The 21,627-nt window shown below is 45.8% G+C and overlaps 1 long non-coding RNA gene across 1 annotated transcript; it reads right to left on the minus strand.

Annotated features, from left to right (window-relative positions):
• Positions 1-26: 26 nt before the first annotated feature.
• Positions 27-7,461, minus strand: LOC137359692 (uncharacterized). The gene is made up of 3 exons (XR_010971563.1): positions 7,364-7,461; positions 3,066-3,218; positions 27-100 (listed from the first exon to the last, which is right to left on the minus strand). It is a non-coding gene; the product is annotated as an uncharacterized lncRNA (long non-coding RNA).
• Between the last annotated feature and the right edge of the window lie 14,166 nt (positions 7,462-21,627).

Here is a 21,627-nt window from a genome sequence, read left to right on the forward strand (position 1 = left end):
CCTGTGCGGGTTCACCTGCTATTGTTCCTCAGTCTACAATCCCTGCTTACTTCCAGCTGTGGACCTTTCTCATCACTCCGTCATTCACCAGGAGATCTAACTATAGCAGGGCAGAAAATGAAAAGAATGCAGGCGGTGTGAGGTAATGTAATGTACACTTTTCTTCCAGGCCATCAAAATTGAATTTGAGGGTCACGTGTTTCTCTTTAATTTTGTACTTTCCAGATCCCCAGCCCAGTGTTTGCGACAGAAATGAGCCTATTTTCTCGGCACCGTGGAGAAACTGACATTGTATCAGAAACTGTCTCTTGGATTGCTGAGGTAACAGAGGGACAAATAGCTGCCGGGATCCTCCACATCTTCAGGATCAGGGCCACGTCTGTCTGGTGAATTTAGTCCCTTTCTCAGATCCCCAGCTCACCCACCTGGAATTCCTGCAAACCTGCACAATTTAACATGGAAATGTGGCATTTTTTTAGTGTTTTAGGAAAACGTCTGATCTCACGGGGTCTATCCTCCCCAGGTTACACACTGTCTGAACACACTGGGTCCATCCTCCCCGGGTTACACACTGTCTGATCTCACTGGGTCCATTCTCCCCGGGTTACACACTGTCTGATCTCACTGGGTCCATCCTCCCCAGGTCACACACTGTCTGATCTCACTGGGTCCATCCTCCCCGGGTTACACACTGTCTGATCTCACTGGGTCCATCCTCCCCGGGTTACACACTGTCTGATCTCACTGGGTCCATCTTCCCCGGGTTATTCACTGTCATCACACTGGGTCCATCTCGGGTTACACACTGTCTGATCTCACTGGGTCCATCCTCCCCGGGTTACACACTGTCTGATCTCACTGGGTCCATCCTCCCCGGGTTACACACTGTCTGATCACACTTGGTCCATCCTCCCCGTGTTACTCACTGTCTGATCACACTGGGTCCATCCTCCCCGGGTTATACTGTCTGATCTCACTGGGAGGATCCTCCCCGGGTTACACACTCTCCTCTCACTGGGTCCATCCTCCCCGGGTTACACACTGTCTGATCACACTGGGACCATCCTCCCCGGGTTACACACTGTCTGATCTCACTGGGTCCACCCTCCCCGGGTTACACACTGTCTGATCACACTTGGTCCATCCTCCACGGGTTACACACTGTCTGATCACATTGGGTCCATCCTCCCCCGGGTTACACACTGTCTGATCACACTGGGTCCGCATTATCAAAGATCATTCGGGGTCGTTGGGAGAGTGGAATTTGAAACACAAACAGATCAGCCATGACCTTATTGAAAAGCGGAGCAGGCTAGAGAGGCCGAATGGCCTAGTTTTGCTCCAATACGTATTTTCGTATGTGTAGGTCTTATTTAAGGAAGAATGCCAATGCATTGGAAGAATTTCAGACAAGTTTTGCTCGACTAATACCTGGAATGGGCGAGTTGTCTTATGAGGAATGGTTGGTCAGGCTAGACTTGTATCTACTGGAGTTTAGAAGGGTAACAGGCCACTTGATTGAAACATACAAGATACTGAGGGGTCTTGACAAGGGTGGATGTGGAAAGGATGTTTCCCCTTGTCGGAGAATCTAGAACTAGGGGTCACTGTTTAAAAATAAGGTGTCGCCCATTTAAGACAGAGATGAGGAGAATTTTTTTCTCTGACTGTCATGAGTCTTTGGAACTCTGTTCCTCAAAAGGCAGTGGAAGCAGAGACATTGAATATTTTTACAGCAGAGGTAGATAGATTCTTGATAAGCAAGGGGTGAAAGGTTACTGGGGATAGGCGGGAATGTGGAGTCGAGGTTACAATCAGATCAACCATGATTGTATTGAATGGTGGAGCAGGCCCAAGGGGCCGAGAGGCCTACTCCTGCTCCTAATTGGTTTGGTTAATCGCAGATGACCCCTTTTAAAAATGAGAGGGATGATGGAGAACAGGAGCAGATTCAGCAGGGGTGGGGGGGGCGGGGGAGGGTCCCACTGTTAAACAGACCATCCTGGTCTGCGAACACTTCCCACAGAATGGCTACAGCCACGGGGGAATGGATTTACCACAGGAACCCATGGAACATCATCTCTCTGGGAGAAGACAGCTTTAAATGGGAAGAGGAATGAATTAATGCAGAATGATTCAGAATCAGGTTCAGAAACTACATTCACATTATCTTGAACCCACAGGGCTTTCTGTCTCTGCGCTGTCTTCATAAATTCTTTCACCGTCAATTCCTGGTTTACTTTGTGCAAATCAGAGTGTGATCATTTCAGTTGATCATTGTTTGTAGGATTTGTGCCCGAGTTTCACCCTCTGATGTAAGGTCGCTTCTGTTATGAGATTGGTTTGTATCTGCAGAACTTTAAGAAAAAAAGCTGGCAGTTCTTACAAAAACAAATTGAACTGGTTTGACAAATCTTCACCCAGTTCAGCTGTAAAGAATGTTTAAGGCTAGTTAGAAATGTTTCTTTCTCACTTCTTCAGTAAGTTCAGTGAAACAGACACAAGGTTAAACACCAATTGTTACATCTGTATCTTGAACATGATGAAAAGTCTCACTGATTAGCTCATGTTTGAAGTTTTAGTCAAACACCCGAGAGCTCTTTCATTACCTGAGTTGCTCAGTATTGAGTGGGGTAAGTGCATGGGTGTGGTTAAACCCTGCGGGCCGACTCCGCCAGAGGTCCTGAACCTGCTTTCCTGTAACTTCAAAACTGAAATCTTCCCCAAAAGATGCAGTATGAATTGTGGTAAACATCCAGAGTGAGGAAGAGAAGTCCAGGGCCCACCCCTGTCACAGCTACCTAGGATGGTCTAACACTCTGATTATCTCACACCATCCCTCTTCAAAATGAAAGGAGGGTGCAGAACAACAGCGGCCTGATCTGAGGACCCTCATTGTTAAACAGACCACCCTCAGTAACTGTCTGAGTTCACACTGAGCGACATGAGGAAAAGGAATGGCCACAACCTCCCAGACAACATAATCTCACTGGGAGACATTATCTTTCAAAAGGAAGATTAAAGACAGACATAGAACACAGGCTCAGAAACTATATTAACCTTACCTTGATCCACAGATTCTCCATTTCCACGGGCAGCCTCCCAGTTCCGTCCGTGTAAACCTGTTGCCCCCAATCCCGAGGTTGTTCCTGGTTTTCTTTCAGCAAATCATCATTTGGTAATTGGATCTGATGCTTCTGTCCTCTGACTGGAAGCTGCTGTTTAAAATAAATACAAGTCGAACTGGTTTAACAACTCTTTCAACCGTGAACAAAGTTAGTCATAAACATTTCAGATTTCCAGCACCCGCAGTATTTTGATTTTAATTCTTTATTAAATACTGTCTCACGGCCCATTCAATAGAAATGAATCATTCCCTTTCTGTCTGAAACTGTATTCAATGCTCCACCAATTCCCTGATATTTGGCTTTTCAGACCAACACCTAACAGTCAATGTCTGATGTTTCAATGTGGTCAGAACTTGCCACTTCGAAAGATCAACACTTTAACCATTTAACTGCTGAATGAAAGTGTTGTTGAACGAGGAGGAAGTGATTTTGCCATGGTTACTCCTTATGATCCGGATGAAACTGACGAGAACAGCTGCCGATACTTTAATCTCCGATCCTGCTGTCTTCACAGTCCAGAGTGTCTGCAGCCACGGCATGCGGTAAGTCCATTGAGGTGAAGAAGGAGCTGCGGGGCCCAAGAGAAGTCCTGTGAAAAGGTGCCCCGAACACCCAAAACATCCACGAACGGCCCCCCCGGCCGCAACTTCAAAGCGCCCGCGGGAGATGGCTCGGAGAGCATCTGCAGCGCACTGTCGGCAATGCTGCATGCCTTTATTTAAACCACTGCAAAAAAAAAACCCTTAACAAATGTAATCACCTCTAAGTCTGCCAAATGATGCTTCACCTCCCGAAGGACGTGGATGAGCTTTCCGGACGTCGATGGTGGGCACTGAGGAAATGGCTTATTACCTGCACCAGATTCCACCCCCCCTCCCCCCCCTTTACCCCCCTTCCACCCCCCCCCCACCCCCGTCCCCTTCCCTGCTCCACCCTCTCAGCTCACCCCCTCACAACCCCGTCCCAGCCCGCCCCCCCCTCGCACCATCTTCACCCCGCACCCCCTTCCCCTGCACCCCCCCCCACCCCCTCCCTCTACCCCTCCCCCTTGCATCCCCTCCTCCCACCGGCACCATCCTACACCTGTGTAGGGGCCCCAACAACCCCACTGCCTTGTGGGCGTCTCGGGAGAGACCAAGGCTAAAGGAGTAAACCCTAACAGAAAATCCGGAGCGGAAACCCGTAGGCGGTCATGTGTCACCTTTGGCATGTTTCCGGCAGTTCCTGCAGCCATACTGGTGCCAAACGTCGTGTCCTGCACTCCTTTGGACCCCACCAGAAAGGCCGAGAGGGGGGTTTTGACGACTGGGCAACTCTCAACCTCCATAAATTTGCCCAGGCATGCGCCATGGAGAGGTCACTCCATAGTCCCTCTATAAAAACAAAGGTGACCGCGGTGACTGCAACAACTACCGTGGAATCTCCCTGCTCAGCATAGTGGGGAAAGTCTTTGCTCGAGTCGCTCTGAACAGGCTCCAGAAGCTGGCCGAGCGCGTCTACCCTGAGGCACAGTGTGGCTTTCGTGCAGAGAGATCCACTATTGACATGCTGTTCTCCCTTCGTCAGATACAGGAGAAATGCCGTGAACAACAGATGCCCCTCTACATTGCTTTCATTGATCTCACCAAAGCCTTTGACCTCGTCAGCAGACGTGGTCTCTTCAGACTACTAGAAAAGATCGGATGTCCACCAAAGCTACTAAGTATCATCACCTCATTCCATGACAATATGAAAGGCACAATTCAACATGGTGGCTCCTCATCAGAGCCCTTTCCTATCCTGAGTGGTGTGAAACAGGGCTGTGTTCTCGCACCCACACTTTTTGGGATTTTCTTCTCCCTGCTGCTTTCACATGCGTTCAAATCCTCTGAAGAAGGAATTTTCCTCCACACAAGATCAGGGGGCAGGTTGTTCAACCTTGCCCGTCTAAGAGCGAAGTCCAAAGTACGGAAAGTCCTCATCAGAGAACTCCTCTTTGCTGACGATGCTGCTTTAACATCTCACACTGAAGAATGCCTGCAGAGTCTCATCGACAGGTTTGCGTCTGCCTGCAATGAATTTGGCCTAACCATCAGCCTCAAGAAAACGAACATCATGGGGCAGGATGTCAGAAATGCTCCATCCATCAATATTGGCGACCACGCTCTGGAAGTGGTTCAAGAGTTCACCTACCTAGGCTCAACTATCACCAGTAACCTGTCTCGAGATGCAGAAATCAACAAGCGCATGGGTAAGGCTTCCGCTGCTATGTTCAGACTGGCCAAGAGAGTGTGGGAAAATGGCGCACTGACACGGAACACAAAAGTCCGAGTGTATCAGGCCTGTGTCCTCAGTACCTTGCTCTACGGCAGCGAGGCCTGGACAACGTATGCCAGCCAAGAGCGACGTCTCAATTCATTCCATCTTCGCTGCCTTCGGAGAATACTTGGCATCAGGTGGCAGGACTATATCTCCAACACAGAAGTCCTTGAAGCGGCCAACATCCCCAGCTTATACACACTACTGAGTCAGCGGCGCTTGAGATGGCTTGGCCATGTGAGCCGCATGGAAGATGGCAGGATCCCCAAAGACACATTGTACAGCGAACTCGCCACTGGTATCAGACCCACCGGCCGTCCATGTCTCCGTTATAAAGACGTCTGCAAACGCGACATGAAATCGTGTGACATTGATCACAAGTCGTGGGAGTCAGTTGCCAGCATTCGCCAGAGCTGGCGGGCAGCCATAAAGACAGGGCTAAATTGTGGCGAGTCGAAGAGACTTAGTAGTTGGCAGGAAAAAAGACAGAGGCGCAAGGGGAGAGCCAACTGTGCAACAGCCCCAACAAACAAATTTCTCTGCAGCACCTGTGGAAGAGCCTGTCACTCCAGAATTGGCCTTTATAGCCACTCCAGGCGCTGCTTCACAAACCACTGACCACCTCCAGGCGCGTATCCATTGTCTCTCGAGATAAGGAGGCCCAAAAGAAAAAAAAGAAAAAAAAAAAACAAAACTCCTATTATGTTCAGGATGGTATTCACTCCAGCTGTCTGTTGCCCCTTCACCTGGTGCTAACTGATCTACATTGGGTCCCAGCTTGGCAACGCCTCAATTTTAACATTTTTATTTCTCATGTTCAATTCCCTCCATGGTCTCACCCCTCTCTATCTCTGGAACCTCAGTGCTCAAATGGGGCAGCACAGTGGTTAGCACCGCAGCCTCACAGCTCCAGTGACCCGGGTTTGGTTCTGGGTACTGCCCGTGTGGAGTTTGCAAGTTCTCCCTGTGACCGTGTGGGTTTCCACCGGGTGCTCTGGTTTCCTCCCACAGCCAAAAACTTGCAAGTTGATTGGTAAATTGGCCTTTGTAAATTGCCCCTCGTGTAGGTAGGTGGTAAGAGAATTGTGGGGATGTGGTGGGGAATATGGGATTAATGTAGGATTAGTATAAATGGGTGGTTGATGGTTGGCACAGACTCGGTGGGCTGAAGGGCCTGTTTCAGTGCTGTATCACTCTATGATTCCTCCAGCCCTGTAAACCTCCAGGATCTCTGTGCTCCTCCAATTCTGGCCTCTTCTACACCCCAATTTCCTTTGTCCCTACATTAGTATCCAAGCCTTGAGCTGTCTAGGCCCTAAGCTCCAGAATTTGCTCTCAAAGCCAAACAGCTCCCCCTCCCTCTACGCTTCAGATGATTTTAAAAATCACCATTTTAACCAAGCATTTACTCAAAAGAGATGTGAGTTGCTGCAGTGCATCTTGTAGATGGTACACACTGCTGCCACTGTGAGTCGGTGATGGAGGGAGTGAATGTTGAGGGTGGTAGATGGGGTACTGATGAAGCCGGCTGCTTTGCCCTGGATGAGTGTGGTTGGAGCTGCACCCATCCAGGCACGTGTCAGCTGCCAACTCCAGTTCCTGCCCACAGGAACTGCAACTGATGAATTGTAACCAGGGGCTGAAATGTGTCTCCGGGTGACATCACAAAGGAAGCCAGGAGCCAATCACACAGCAGCCAGGCCAAGCCCCGCCCAGTCACGGTATTACAGGGTCACATGACCAGGCTCTGCTCTTGGTGCAGTCTCACTGGACTGGAGGGCAGGTTGTAGAATCAGCCCAAAAGATGGCGTTTTCTGTGACCCCAGGTCCTCTCTAACAATGACTCGAGTGTGCCGCACAGCCTCAAAAAACCCAAATACGCTGAATGTGTGGTATTCAAACAATCTATATAGTCTCGGAATGGGACTTTCTCTTACCTTTATCCCCAGTTGATCTATGACAGCTCTTTGAATGGGAAGGGTTCTCTCTGGTTGGTGCTCTCACAATCCTGTGCTGTTTCACCTGCTGTTGTTCCTCAGTCTACAATCCCTGTTTACTTCCAGCTGTGAACCTTTCTCATCACTCCGTCATTCACCAGGAGATCTAATTATGGCAGGACAGAAAATGAGAATAATACTGATGGTCTCAAGATAAATGTAATGTACACTTGTTCTTTAATGTTTAATAATAAAAGGTAACAAACTTAAATAAAATATCTCACTGAATAAACACACTATTGAGGAGCTCTGCTCCTACATTCCATCTTTCTTTACAGTCACAGCCACCACGTGATAGTTTTATTCCTCAATCCCCAGTTAGAGACAGTTTATTCACCATGTCTCAATCTTCAGTCCCTGGTTAGAGACAGTTTATTCACCATGTCTCAATCTTCAGTCCCCGGTTAGAGACAGTTCATTCTCCATGTCTCCACCTTCAGTCCCCGGTTAGAGACAGTTCATTCTCCATGTCTCCACCTTCAGTCCCCGGTTAGAGACAGTTCATTCTCCATGTCTCCGTCTTCAATCCCCGGTTAGAGACAGTTCATTCTCCATGTCTCCGTCTTCAGTCCCCGGTTAGAGACAGTTCATTCTCCATGTCTCCACCTTCAGTCCCCGGTTGGAGACAGTTTATTCTCCATGTCTCCACCTTCAGTCCCCAGTTGGAGACAGTTCATTCTCCATGTCTCCACCTTCAGTCCCCGGTTAGAGACAGTTCATTCTCCATGTCTCCACCTTCAGTCCCCGGTTAGAGACAGTTCATTCTCCATGTCTCCGTCTTCAATCCCCGGTTAGAGACAGTTCATTCTCCATGTCTCCGTCTTCAGTCCCCGGTTAGAGACAGTTCATTCTCCATGTCTCTGTCTTCAGTCCCCGGTTAGAGACAGTTTATTCTCTATGTCTCCACCTTCAATCCCCGGTTAGAGACAGTTCATTCTCCATGTCTCCACCTTCAGTCCCCGGTTAGAGACAGTTCATTCTCCATGTCTCCACCTTCAGTCCCCGGTTAGAGACAGTTTATTCTCTATGTCTCCACCTTCAATCCCCAGTTAGAGACAGTTCCTTCTCCATGTCTCCACCTTCAGTCCCCGGTTAGAGACAGTTCATTCTCCATGTCTCCACCTTCAATCCCCAGTCAGGGACAGTTTATTCTCCATGTCTCGATATTCAGTCCCTGTTTGGAGACAGTTTATTCTCCATGTCTCGATATTCAGTCCCTGTTTAGAGACAGTTTATTCTCCATGTCTTGCCTGTTTTGGGATCAGATTGGCTATTTTTGAATCAGTGGACATTCCATTACATTTTCTGGCTGAACTCTAAGCAGGGACCAGACTCCCAGTTTCCATTTGTATTTTAGTGGAACCATGAACAAACAGGGAGGGTTGATAGGAAAATATCATCAGTAACACGGTTCTACCTACAAAAGGCAGCTGTATTGTCACAACACTGTGACTGGAAGTGTAACTATAGTAGTCAGTTCACTTCACTTAGTATTCACATAACACAGCATGGGGCTGATATATCAGCAGAACAAGATATTTCTGCTGCTCTGTTACTTTTTAGTGTGGACACTCTGCTGAATAAGTGTTGTTGACTGGGTTTCTAACAGCCTTGCGTTGGTACTGGACGACTCTGAGACTGCATGTGCTTCCAGTTAGGTACAAACTCCAAAGTGGGGCTGTTAAGGAATGTTTGTAACTATAAGTGAGACATCTTAATAGGAATATTTAACAATCAAAATAGTTATTTACAGTACCTCAATGTGGAAATTCACAGGAGTTTTCACAATTTATGTACATAACTGGATAATATTTGACAACTCATTTACATATTGTTACGAAGAAGGGTCACTGACCTGAAACGTTAACTCTGCTTCTCTGTCCACAGATGCTGCCAGACCTGCTGACTATTACCAGCATTCCTTGTTATCCCTCTGACCCTCTGTACTTCCTAGAGTCCCAACATCCATTGTATATTCCGTTGCCTTGTTAGTCCTCCCAAAATGCATCAGCTCACACAGAAACAGATTATGATTGAATTTTTCCTCCCTTGAACCATGACTTGTAAAAGACCGCAATCCCACTGTTGTTAAAGTTAAAACAAAGCAGTAGGGTTTCTTAACACAGTCTTAAACTTAGGAAGGGGTTAACTTCCCAACACATGCTCACGAACATATAATGAAAGGTAAAGACATAAAAAGGGCAAGGACATTTGCTAAATAGAAAAAAAATCTTAACTGCAAACAAACATAGATTGCTGTTGAAACTAGAATCCTTTTTTTAATTATCAGAAAGTCCAAAACTGGAGTTAACAGACTGGAAATGTCGAGTTGGGTACAAGTCACTGGAAAAACCTCTTTTTTTTTTAGAACATTACAGCGCAGTACAGGCCTTTTGGCCCTCGATGTTGCGCCGACCTGTGAAACCATCTGACCTACATTATTCCATTTTCATCCATATGTCTATCCAATGGCCACTTAAATGCCCTTAGAGTTGGCGAGTCTACTACTGTTGCAGGCAGGGTGTTCCACGCCCCAACTACTCTCTGAGTAAAGAAACCACCTCTGACATTTGTCCTATATCTATCACCCCTCAACTTAAAGCTATGTCCCCTCGTGTTTGCCATCACCATCCGAGGAAAAAGGCTCTCACTATCCACCGTGTCCAACCCTCTGATTATCTTATATGTCTCTATTAAGTCACCTCTGCTCCTCCTTCTCTCCAACGAAAACAACCTCAAGTCCCTCAGCCTTTCCTCGTAAGACCTTCCCTCCATACCAGGCAACATCCTAGTAAATCTCCTCTGCACCCTTTCCATCGCTTCCACATCCTTCCTATAATGCGGTGACCAGAACTGCACGCAATACTCCAGGTGCGGTCTCACCAGAGTTTTGTACAGCTGTAGCATGACCTCGTGGCTCCGAAACTCGATCCCCCTACTAATAAAAGCTAACACACCATATGCCTTCTTAACAGCCCTATTAACCTGGGTAGCAACCTTCAGGGATTTATGCACCTGGACACCAAGATCTCTCTGTTCATCTACACTACCAAGAATCTTCCCATTAGCCCAGTACTCTGCATTCCTGTTACTACTTCCAAAGTGGATCACCTCGCACTTTTCCACATTAAACTCCATTTGCCATCTCTCAGCCCAGCTCTGCAGCCTATCTATGTCCCTCTGTACCCTACAACATCCTTCGGCACTATCCTTCTTACACTTCTTACACTTTCTTCCTCTTGCACTTTCAGAGATAAATTGAGGCAGCTTAATTTCTGATGCAACCTTTTCTAATGGAGAGAAAACTGGCAGAGAGCAGATTTTCTTGCCATTTTGCAGACTGCACCTTCTTTTTAATTTTCTTGCAGGGAGGCCTCAGAGAAGTTAGATGCAGCTTCAAGACAGCTGTGGCTTTTGAATGAGCTGTTCCCTCAACTGCTACTGTTTCAAATCCAGGCAGACTGAAAAGTATGACTTCTGGGCCATGTGACTGGACCACTTCAAGTGGCTGTCCCACCTCCTCCATTTTAACAAGTGGAACACAGAAGTAAAAACTTAACATGCTGTGTATAGTGGCAGTTGACAATAACACCCAAGTGCACAAAAACACAATGTATAGTTGGTTCTCATCTGTTCATGACAATGTCTGTAATAATAAATATTTAGGCTTGAGAAAATCAGAGTCAGTAACTTAATAATTTAAAGCAGAATGTGTAATTAATTACAGATTGCGCTTATTTTTAGGATAAATCAAATCACTATCGATGAAAACAGAAACAGTTCTTAAAGAATTGGAGTTTGAGGATTTATTGGGGTGACTTTCCAGACACAATAGGTGAGATTAGGAGAATTGGAGTTTGAGTATGTATCAGGGTTGCTGTCCTGACAAAATAGGTGAGATTGGGGGAGAATTGGAGTTTGAGGATTTAACAAAGTCTTTAAAAAGCACATCTTCTTCTTCTTTCTTCTTCTTCTTCTTCTTTTGGGCCTCCTTGTCTCGAGAGACAATGGATACGCGCCTGGAGGTGGTCAGTGCTTTGTGAAGCAGCGCCTGGAGTGGCTATAAAGGCCAATTCTGGAGTGACAGGCTCTTCCACAGGTGCTGCAGAGAAATTTGTTCGTTGGGGCTGTTGCACAGTTGGCTCTCCCCTTGCACCTCTGTCTTTTTTCCTGCCAACTACTAAGTCTCTTCGACTCGCCACAATTTAGCCCTGTCTTTCCCTTCAGTATTTGGGTGTTTATTTAAATAGGTCCATTTTGATCAATTCGTTACTGATCAACGTTGAACTATTTGGAGATAAAAGGCAGGATCTGAAGAGAATAACAATTTCTGTCCACAGTGAAAAGGCCGGGCAGTGGGACGAGGTGATTTGTTCTTGCAGAGAACAAGCACGATCAGGACGGGCCGAATGGCCTCTGCTGTAACCATTCTATGATTCAGATGAAAGGTCACAGACCTGAAAGGTGAACTCTGTTTCCCTCTCCACAGATGCTGACAGACCAGATGCTGTGTATTTCCAGCATTTTCTGTTTTTATTTCAGATTTCCAGTATTTTCCTTTTTATTTCTTTTCCCAAAACAGAAATTTAACGAAAACTGCGCGCGACCCAGGCTGGGTGAAGGGGGAGGGGTGCTGGAGCGGAGCATGCCGAATACCGCCACCGAACGCTGCATAAATTAATGACACTCCATCTGTCCGCTCCTCCCACTGGTCGCGGATGTACAGATTGACAACCACATCTGCCGATAGAACAGGCCGGGGGCAATCCCAGCTCCGCCCCATTCCGGCAACAGGGTCGCTCGCGGTCACGTGGCTCGGCCAGAAACCTGACTCCGTGTCGGGCACCAATAGTCTGAGTCCTCTCCCCAGTGCGCATGACCACGTTTTGATTGATGCGCGCGAGAAACAATCGGAGGGGAGGCGGGGCTGTTTGTATTGCGCCTGCGCCTGCGCCGGACTGGCCAATGATCGGCGGGATTCGCTGCTGAGACTCAGTTGAAGAGCGAGTTCAACAGGAAGGGTCACCGGCCTGAGATAACAAGGTAAGAGAGTAAATAGTGAGAATGAGACTGGGAGAGTCTGATCATCCAGTACAATTATCCAGCATGAAGACCTGCAATGGAAGGGCAAGTGGCAGCAATTTCTCTCTCATGACAGGATGGGGAACAAGAGGGCGCAGATTTAAAATAATTGACCAAAGAAGCAGAAGCGACTTTGAGGAAAATCATCTTCAGAGAGCGAGTGGTTCAGGTCTGGAATGTAATGTCTGAGAGTTTGGTGGAGGCAGGTTCAATGGAGACATTCAAAAGGGAATTAGACTCTGATCTGAAAAGGAAGAATGTGCAGGATTTGCGGGCGGGAGATTGACACCAGGTGAATTGCTCATTCGGAGAGCTGGTACAGACAGGACGGGCCGAATGGCCTCCTTCTGCCCTGTAACAATTCTGTGATTGTGATTCTGTGAAAATACACAGTCACAAGTGAATCTTCTGTGTATTTTAGATTAAAGGGATTTGATCTCTGAGGTAGTCTGCCCGGCAGGTGTACACTAACTCCCAGCCCCCAATACCAATGGGGAAAGAACTGACCTTTGTGGTCCCCATAATGTTATACTGTGTGTTAATGTAGTACTAGACAGTGTTACTGAATTCAGATATATTTCATATCCAACTATCAAAATAAATGATTTTACAATGCTGAACTGGATGCTGCATTGCACTTCAGTTATTTCCCCTCAGCAAATCTATTTCTGGATTTCAAAATTGTAGTTAAATCACTGTCATTCAACTATAAACATGAAGATATGGAAAGCTTATTTTAATAAAAATTTGTTAAAATTAACAATAATCCCTTGGAATTATTTTCAGAATAAAGATTCTCGTTGATCACCCAGTTCAGCTTGGCTGAGAGTTTTTTTAAAATTAAACTGAGAACAGTGTCTGCCCGGATACATTCTCTATTCATTTCTGTGCTCGTTCAACACAATCACCTGATTATTCTGGGGATCTTTTATTTAGGGGAGGTGGTGATGTAGTGGATGAGTAACTCGCAGACCCAGGGTATTGCTCTGGGGACATGGGTTCGAATCCCACCACAGCAGAAGGTGGAATTTGAATTCAATTAATAAATCTGGAATTTAAAAAAAAGCTAGTCAAATGATGGCCATGAAACCATTGTCGATTGTTGTAAAAACCCATCTGGTTACCTGGTCTGGCCTACATGTGACTCCAGACCCACAGCAATGTGGTTGACTCTGACATGCCCTCTGAAATGGCCTAGCAAGCCACTCAGTTGTATCTAACCACTACAAAGTCAATAAAAAGGAATGAAACCGGACGGGCCACCCAGCATCAACCTAGACACCGGAAACGACAACGGCAAACCCAGCCCTGTCAACCCTGCAAAGTCCTCCTTACTAACATCTGGGGGCTTGTGCCAAAGTTGGGAGAGCTGTCCCACACATTAGTCAAGCAACAGCCTGCACAGTCATACTCACGGAATCAGACCTGACAATGTCCCAGAGACTGACATCACCTTCTCCGGGTATGTCATGTCCCAGTGGCAGGACAGACCCAGCAGAGGTGGCGGCACAGTGGTATACAGTAGGGAGGGAGTTGCCCTGGGAGTCCTCAACATCGACTCTGAAGTCTCATGGCGTGAGGTCAAACATGGGCAACGTAACCTCCTACTGATTACCACCTACCGCCCTCCCTCAGCTGATGACTCAGTACTCCTCCATGTTGAACAGCAATTGGAGGAAGCACTGAGGGTGGCAAGGGCACAGAATATACTCTGGGTGGGGGACTTCAATGTCCATCACCAAGGTCGCTCAGTAGCACCACTACTGACCGAGCTGGCTGAGTTCTAAAGGACATAGCTGCTAGACAGGGTCTGCGGCAGGTGGTGAGGGAACCAACAAGAAAACATACTTGACCTCGGCCTCACCAATCTTCCTGCTGTAGATGCATCTGTCCATGGCAGTATTGGTAGGAGCGACCATCGCACAGTCATTGGGTAGACGAAGTCCCGCCTTCACATTGAGGATACCCTCCTTCGTGTTATGTGGTACTACCAGCGTGCTAAATGGGATAGGTTTCGAACAGATCCAGCAATGCAAAACTGGGCATCCATGAGGCGCTGTGGGCCATCAGCAGCAGCAGAATTGTACTCAACCACAATCTGTAACCTCATGGCCCAGCATATCCCCCACTCTATCATTACCTTCAAGCCAGGAGACCAACCCTGGTTCAATGAAGTGTGAAGGAGGACATGCCAGGAGCAGCACCAGGCATACCTCAAAATGAGGTGTCAACCTGGTGAAGCTACAACACAGGATTACTTGCATACCAAACTGCATAAGCAGCATGTGATAGACAGAGCTAAGCGATCCCATAACCAACGGATCAGATCTAAGCTCTGCAATTCTGCCACATCCAGCTGTGAATGATGGTGGACAATTAAACAACTAACTGGAGGAGGTGGCTCCACAAATATCCCCATCCCCAATGATGGGGGAGCCCAACACATCAGTGCAAAAGATAAGGCTGAAGCATTTGCAACAATCTTCAACCAGAAATGCCGAGTTGCTGATCCATCTCGGCCTCCTCCTGATGTCCGCAGCATCACAGATGCCAGTCTTCAATCAATTCGATTCACTCCATGTGATATCAAGAAATGACTGAAGGCACTGGATACTGCAAAGTCTATGGGCCATGACAATATTCTGGCAATAGTACTGAAGAGCTGTGCTCCAGAACTTGCCACGCCCCTAGCCAAGCTGTTCCAGTACAGCTACAACACTGGCATCTACCCTGCAATGTGGAAAATTGCTCGGGTATGTCCTGTTTGCAAAAAGCAGGACAAGTACAACCCAGCCAATGACCGCCCCATCAGCCTACTCTCAAACATCAGTAAAGTGATGGAAGGTGTCATCTACAGTGCCATCTAGCGGCACCTGCTTAACTATAGCCTGCTCAGTGACGCTCAGTTTGGGTTCTGCCAGGGCCACTCAGCTCCTGACCTCATTCCAGCCTTGGTTCAAACATGGACAAAAAAGCTGAACTCGTGAGGTGAGGTGAGAGTGACTGCCCTTGACATCAAGGCAGCATTTGACCGAGTATGGCATCAAGGAGGCCTAGCAAAACTGAGGTCAGTAGGAATCGGTGGAGAACCCCCTGCTGGCTGGAGTTATACCTAGCGCAAAGGAAGATGGTTGTGGTTGTTAGAGGTCAATCATCTGAGCTCCAGGACATCACTGCAGGAGTTCCTCAGGGTAGTGTCCTTGGCCCAACCATCTTCAGCTGCTTCATCAATGACCTTCCTTCAATCATCAGGTCAGAAGTGGGGATGTTCGCTGATGATTGCACAATGTTCAGCACCATTCACAACTCCTCAGATACTGAAGCAGTCCGTGTAGAAATGCAGCAAGACCTGGACAATATCCAGGCTTCGGCTGATAACTGGCAAGTAACATTTGCGCCACACAAGTGCCAGGCAATGACCATCTCTAACGAGAGAATCTAACCATCTCCCCTTGACATTCCATGGCATTACCATCGCTGAATCCCCCACTATCAACATCCTCGGGGCTACTATTGACCAGAAACTGAACTGGAGTAGCCATTTAAATACTGTGGCTGCAAGAGCAGGTCAGAGGCTAGGAATCCTGTGGCGATTAACTCACCTCCTGACTCCCCAAAGCCTGTCCACCATCTACAAGGCACAAGTCAGGAGTGTGATGGAACACTCTCCACTTGCCTGGATGGATGCAGCTCCAGCAACACTCAAGAAGCTCGACACCATTCAGGACAAAGCAGCCCGCTTGATTGGCACCCCATCTACAACATTCACTCCCTCCACCACCGACGCACAGTGGCAGCAGTGTGTACCATCTACAAGCTGGGTCAAGATCCTGGAACTCCCTTCCTAACAGCACTGTGGGTGTACCTACCCCACATGGACTGCAGCAGTTCAAGAAGGCAGCTCACCACCACCTTCTCAAGGGCAATTAGGGATGGGCAATAAATGCTGGCCTGGCCAGCGACGTCGACATCTCATGAATGAATTTTTAAAAAACTGCTTTTAGCAGAACTTAAAAACGCACCATGTTTCAGCGCTTTAAACACTTCCTGGAGTTTCACAAAATGTTTGTCCAAATTTGGTATTTTGGATGTATAGCGAACAATCAAATGAGTATTTTAACAGTAATTTAAATGGTCACTGATGTTAAGACCAGGTGAGAAAGGTGTCCAGGAATCTTTTACCTGGTCTTCACCTTGTCTTATTGTGACAGGGATTAATTTTAAACACACTTTGTTTTACCCTCCCCTTTGGTGAATACTTGTTCGCAGCTTTCCAATTATAAGGCAAAGAAATTACCACACAAGGTTTTCTTGGGTTTAAAGCAGAAAATTGAAATTTATTATAACTTAAACTTAGACTCTAATACAGTTAATGCCTACGGATATACCACACACCTACACTAGCATGCACATGTGATCCACACATGCAAATAGTGACAGAAAAGAGCAAAAGAAAAATAAAATGGAGTGGTTTGAGGCAATCTCTGAAGAGGTTCTTTCTTACTGTGCTTTGAGCTCGCTGTAGGGTCCTCGATAGTAGGTAGTCTTGCTTTTCATTGGGACCCAGTATTCCTCTTAAACCTTGTTCACTGTAGAAGACCTTTCTCCCTTGGGGTTCAAGTGTCTTCAAAGGTTTCCGAAGCTGGTGAGAGCGAGATGAGAGCAGACAGGAGACAGGTCTTTTACAGTCCAGGAGCAAACATCTGTCTGAGTTCAAATTCCTTGTTGAAAGTTCAAATTCAAAAAACTCCAACAGTCAGTTAATCATGTGACCAAACTGGTCCTTCCACGTCTGTTTGTGTATTTGGCCATCTTAGCAGTTAACCTGGAATGCCAGCCTTTCCACCTTCAACGTCTGGTAATCAAAGTCCATTGTGGATTAAATTGGAACAGGGAATATCCCCTTTGTCCTTTGAAGTACTGTCTGTTGATATGCTAATGTCTCTCTGCAGTCAAAGTTTCCAATTGTTTTTTAAAATCAAGTTCTTTTCTTCACCAACAGTCCAAAATCAATGTTCATGTGGCAAAATTAATTGTCCTCATTCTTGACAGGTAGGGGGCTTGCCTTCCACTGTAAATAGTTACAGATTTAGATGGTTTAAGATGAGCAGATTTTGAGTTGATTGGCTTTATTTCATAGAATATTATCAAATGTTTACAGAACAGGAGGCCGTTCAGCCCATTGTGTCTGTGCTGGCTTTCTCAAGGAGCAATTCACCTAGTGCTATCCCCCGGCTTCTCCCTGTAGCTCTGTACATACTTTTTTTTCAGATACTAATCCAATTCCCTTTTGAATACCTCAATTGAACCTACCTCCGCCACACCAGAGTGAACTATATTCAGTCCCCAGTTAAATGCTTCAGTTCTCCGTGTCAGCTTAAAATTGGTGGCAGGAAAGACATAGATTCCCGATGAAGGGCAAAATAGAAAAACATAGAGAAAGCAAAAATATATCAATGAATATTTAGCATGGATTTCAGAAGAGGAAAACTTGCTTAACCAACCTCATTGAATTCTTTGAAGAAGTATGAGAGAATAGACAAGGGTAGAGCAGTACATGTAATTCAACGAAATGTTCAAAAAGCTTTTGTTAAAAGGGTTCTCTCTGGTTGGTGCTCTCACAATCCTGTGCTGGTTCACCTGTCTACAATCCATGTTTACTTCCAGCTGTGGACCTTTCTCATCACTCTGTCATTCACCAGAAGATCTAACTATGACAGAACAGAAAATGAGACAAATATTGACAAATATCATGAATTTGAGTCCCAGGTCACCACATTCCTGTTGTTCGTTTGTTCATTGCTGTTTCCTCCTTTCTACCTGAGCACAAAGCCTGTCCTGTGGCCATTCCCTCCCCACAGCAGCACCTCTCAGATCCCAACAAACCCCATTCCATTCTCTAAATTACCAGTTATTTTACCTCAAAGTTCAATACAGTAACTGACAGCTGTTTATTCGATGGGACTGAACTCACAGGGACACCACCCAGCCGCTCCCAGTGATATAATTCTTTATTATAAACACTGCTCCATTTCTTTCCTATTGCACACTGCGCACGCTGTGGCTCTCTGCAGTTGGCAGCAGGAAATCGATTGCTGTATAGAATCATAGAATGGTTACTGCACAGAAAGAGGCTATTCAGCCAGTTAATTCGGTGTCAGTTCTCTGAGAGCAATTTAGCTACTCCTACTTCCTTGCCTTTCCTCGTAGCCCTGCAATTTTGTTCCCCTTCAGATGCTTATCTAATTCCCTTTTGAAAGTCATGATTGAATCTATCTCCACCACATGTTTCAGACCGTGTGTTCCAGTTCATAACCACCTGCTGTGTAAAAATGTTTTTTCTCATGCCGCCTTTGGTCCTTTTGCCATTCACTGTAAAGTTGTGCCCTCTATTTCGCAACCCTTTGCCAATGTAAAGTTTCTCTCTATCAACATTGTCTAGACTCTTCATGATTTTTAACACCGCTATCAAATCTCCTCTCAACCTCCTCTGAAGGCAAGAAACCCAGCTTCTCCAATCTACCCATGTAGCTGAAGTCCTTGATCCCCAGAACCGTAAAGCTTTTGCTGCATCCTCTCGAAAGCCATCAGATTCTTCCTGAAGTGTGGTGCCCACAATTGGGCACAATACTCCAGTTGAGGCTATACCAGTGATGTATGAAGGTTGATTATAATTTCCTTGCTTTGTACTCTATACCTCTTTTTATAAAGCCCAGATTCCCATGTGCCTTTACAACTATCTTCTCAACCTGCCCCACCACTTTCAACAATTTGTTCACATATACCCCAGGTCCCTCTGCTAATACTGACCCCTGGGGAACACCACTTATACCTTGATCCAGCCCGATAAACAAATGTTCACCATTACTCTCTATCTCCTGTCGCTCAGGAAATTCATATCCGTGCTGTCAATGTCCCTTTTATTCCATAGGCTTCAAATTTGTTGATGTATAATGTGTGTAACAATCTCAGTCTTGAATATACTCATTGACTGATTATCCACAGACGCCTGGGGTAGAAAATTCCATAGATTCACAACCCTCAGACTGAAGAAATTTCTGCTCATTTCAGTTCTCAATGTACCACCCCTTATCTTGCTACTATGATCTCTAGTTCTAGACTCTTCAGCTAGGGCAAGCAGCCTCTCAGCATCTACCCTATCAAGCCACCTAAGAATTTTATATGTTTCAATGAGATCACCTTTTCTAAACTCCAAAGAATATAGGCTTCATTCTACTCAATCTCTCCTTATAGACTGTGCCCATCTCAGGAGGCAATCTCGTGAACCTTCATTCATAAGAAATAGGAGCAGGCCATTCAGCCCCTCGAGCCTGCTCCACCATTCAATAAGATCATGACTGATCTGATTGTGGCCGTAACTTCACTTTCCTGCCTGACCCCTTCCACCCCACCCCGTAACCCTTAAATCCCCTGTAGATCAAAAATCAGTCCAACTCAGCCTTGAAGATATGATTCAAATCCAGAAACCCAATTAATTTGTGATTCAAATCTTGAGCGAGCCCTCCAACTAATATAATTCAAATCCCAGATGAGAAACCCAATAAATATGTTAGACTGACCGCTCCTGTCAAAGCCCCCAATCAAAATATATTATTCTGATTGTGGTGGGAGACACGCACTGATAATTCAATCCCGTCGCTCCACAGATTGCCTAACATATAATTTAAAAACTTTCCAAATTAAAGAAAGACCCAGCCAAATTGTACCATCTATTAACCCCCGAATGAGGCTAATCAAATCAGGTGCCTTTAAATCAACAAATTAACTGTTTAATTTTAAAAAATTCTTAAACACTATGAAGATATAAGTAACATTTAAAATAGAGTCCTTGCAAATTAACAGTCCATTGTTGCTTGAAGTCCTCACCGAATGTGGCATGAAGTCCTCACTGAATGTTGCTTCCTTCTCCAGCGAATTTCAACAATTAATGACTTGCAAACATTTTCAGTAGAATCAATCAGACTTTAGAGTTTTTGACGGACATTGTCACAGTCTAACTTTCCTTCCTTCAGTTTAAATTACCAGAGATCTCTGTTCTGTCTTGGCTATTTTTTTAGAATTTTGAGATAATTAAACAGACAAAAATCCTCTTCCTTCAGTTTAAATGGTAGAGAGCTCTTTTTCCAGGTGCTAACACCAGCTGTCTGTGTCTGTGTCCTCTGTGTCTGTGTTCTGTTAGAACAAACTGTCTTCAACTAAAAAGCCAGTTCAAAATTGAATGTTAACAAATGTATCGCTTAACATTCACTCCCAGTGGCTATATCGATGGTAACAAGAATGCACCCTTTGAATCGCAGTCTCCAAATGGCTGTTTCTCAGGCAACGAAAATGCACCTTCCTATAACTCCTGAGGCTTGCTGCATTTTAAAGCAATACTGATTCTTTGCAAGCCTTAAAGGCAAACCGCATATTTCTGGAAAAAATACTTCAGGACCATGACAATATATTCAATGACCGGGCCTCCACTGCACTCTGGGGAAGTGCTTTCCAAAGATTAACAACCCTCAGAGAAGAAATTCCTCCTAATCTCTGTCTTAAATGGTAGACCCCTTCATTTTAAACTGTGTCCCCTAGTTCTAGATTACCTCAGGAGGGGAAAACATTATCTCAGCATCTACCCTGTCAAGCCCTCTCAGAATCGTATATGTTTTGATAAGATCACATTTAATTCCTCTAAACTCCAATGAGTATAAGCTCAACTTTTCCAATAAGCCAACACCTTCATCCCAGGAATCAACCTAATGAACCTTCTCTGAACTGCTTCCAATGCAAGTATATTTCTCCTTAAATACAGAAGCTAAAACTGTACTAAAACTCTAGGTGTGATCTCATCAGTACCCTGTACAGTTGTAGCAAGACTTTCACACGTTTCTCCTCCATCCCCCTTGCAATAAATGCCAACATTCTGTTTGCCTTCCTAATTACTTGCTGTACCTGCAAGCTCACTTATTGTGGTTCACATCAAGGTCGCCCAGATCCATCTGTACTGCAGTACTTTGCAGTCTCTCTTCATTTATATATTCTACATTTCTATTCTTCACATCAAAATGGACAATCTCACATTTTCCCACATTATACTCAATCTGACAAATGTTTGCCTA

This window comes from Heterodontus francisci, unplaced genomic scaffold, assembly GCF_036365525.1.
Source record: "Heterodontus francisci isolate sHetFra1 unplaced genomic scaffold, sHetFra1.hap1 HAP1_SCAFFOLD_121, whole genome shotgun sequence".
NCBI lineage: Eukaryota > Metazoa > Chordata > Chondrichthyes > Heterodontiformes > Heterodontidae > Heterodontus > Heterodontus francisci.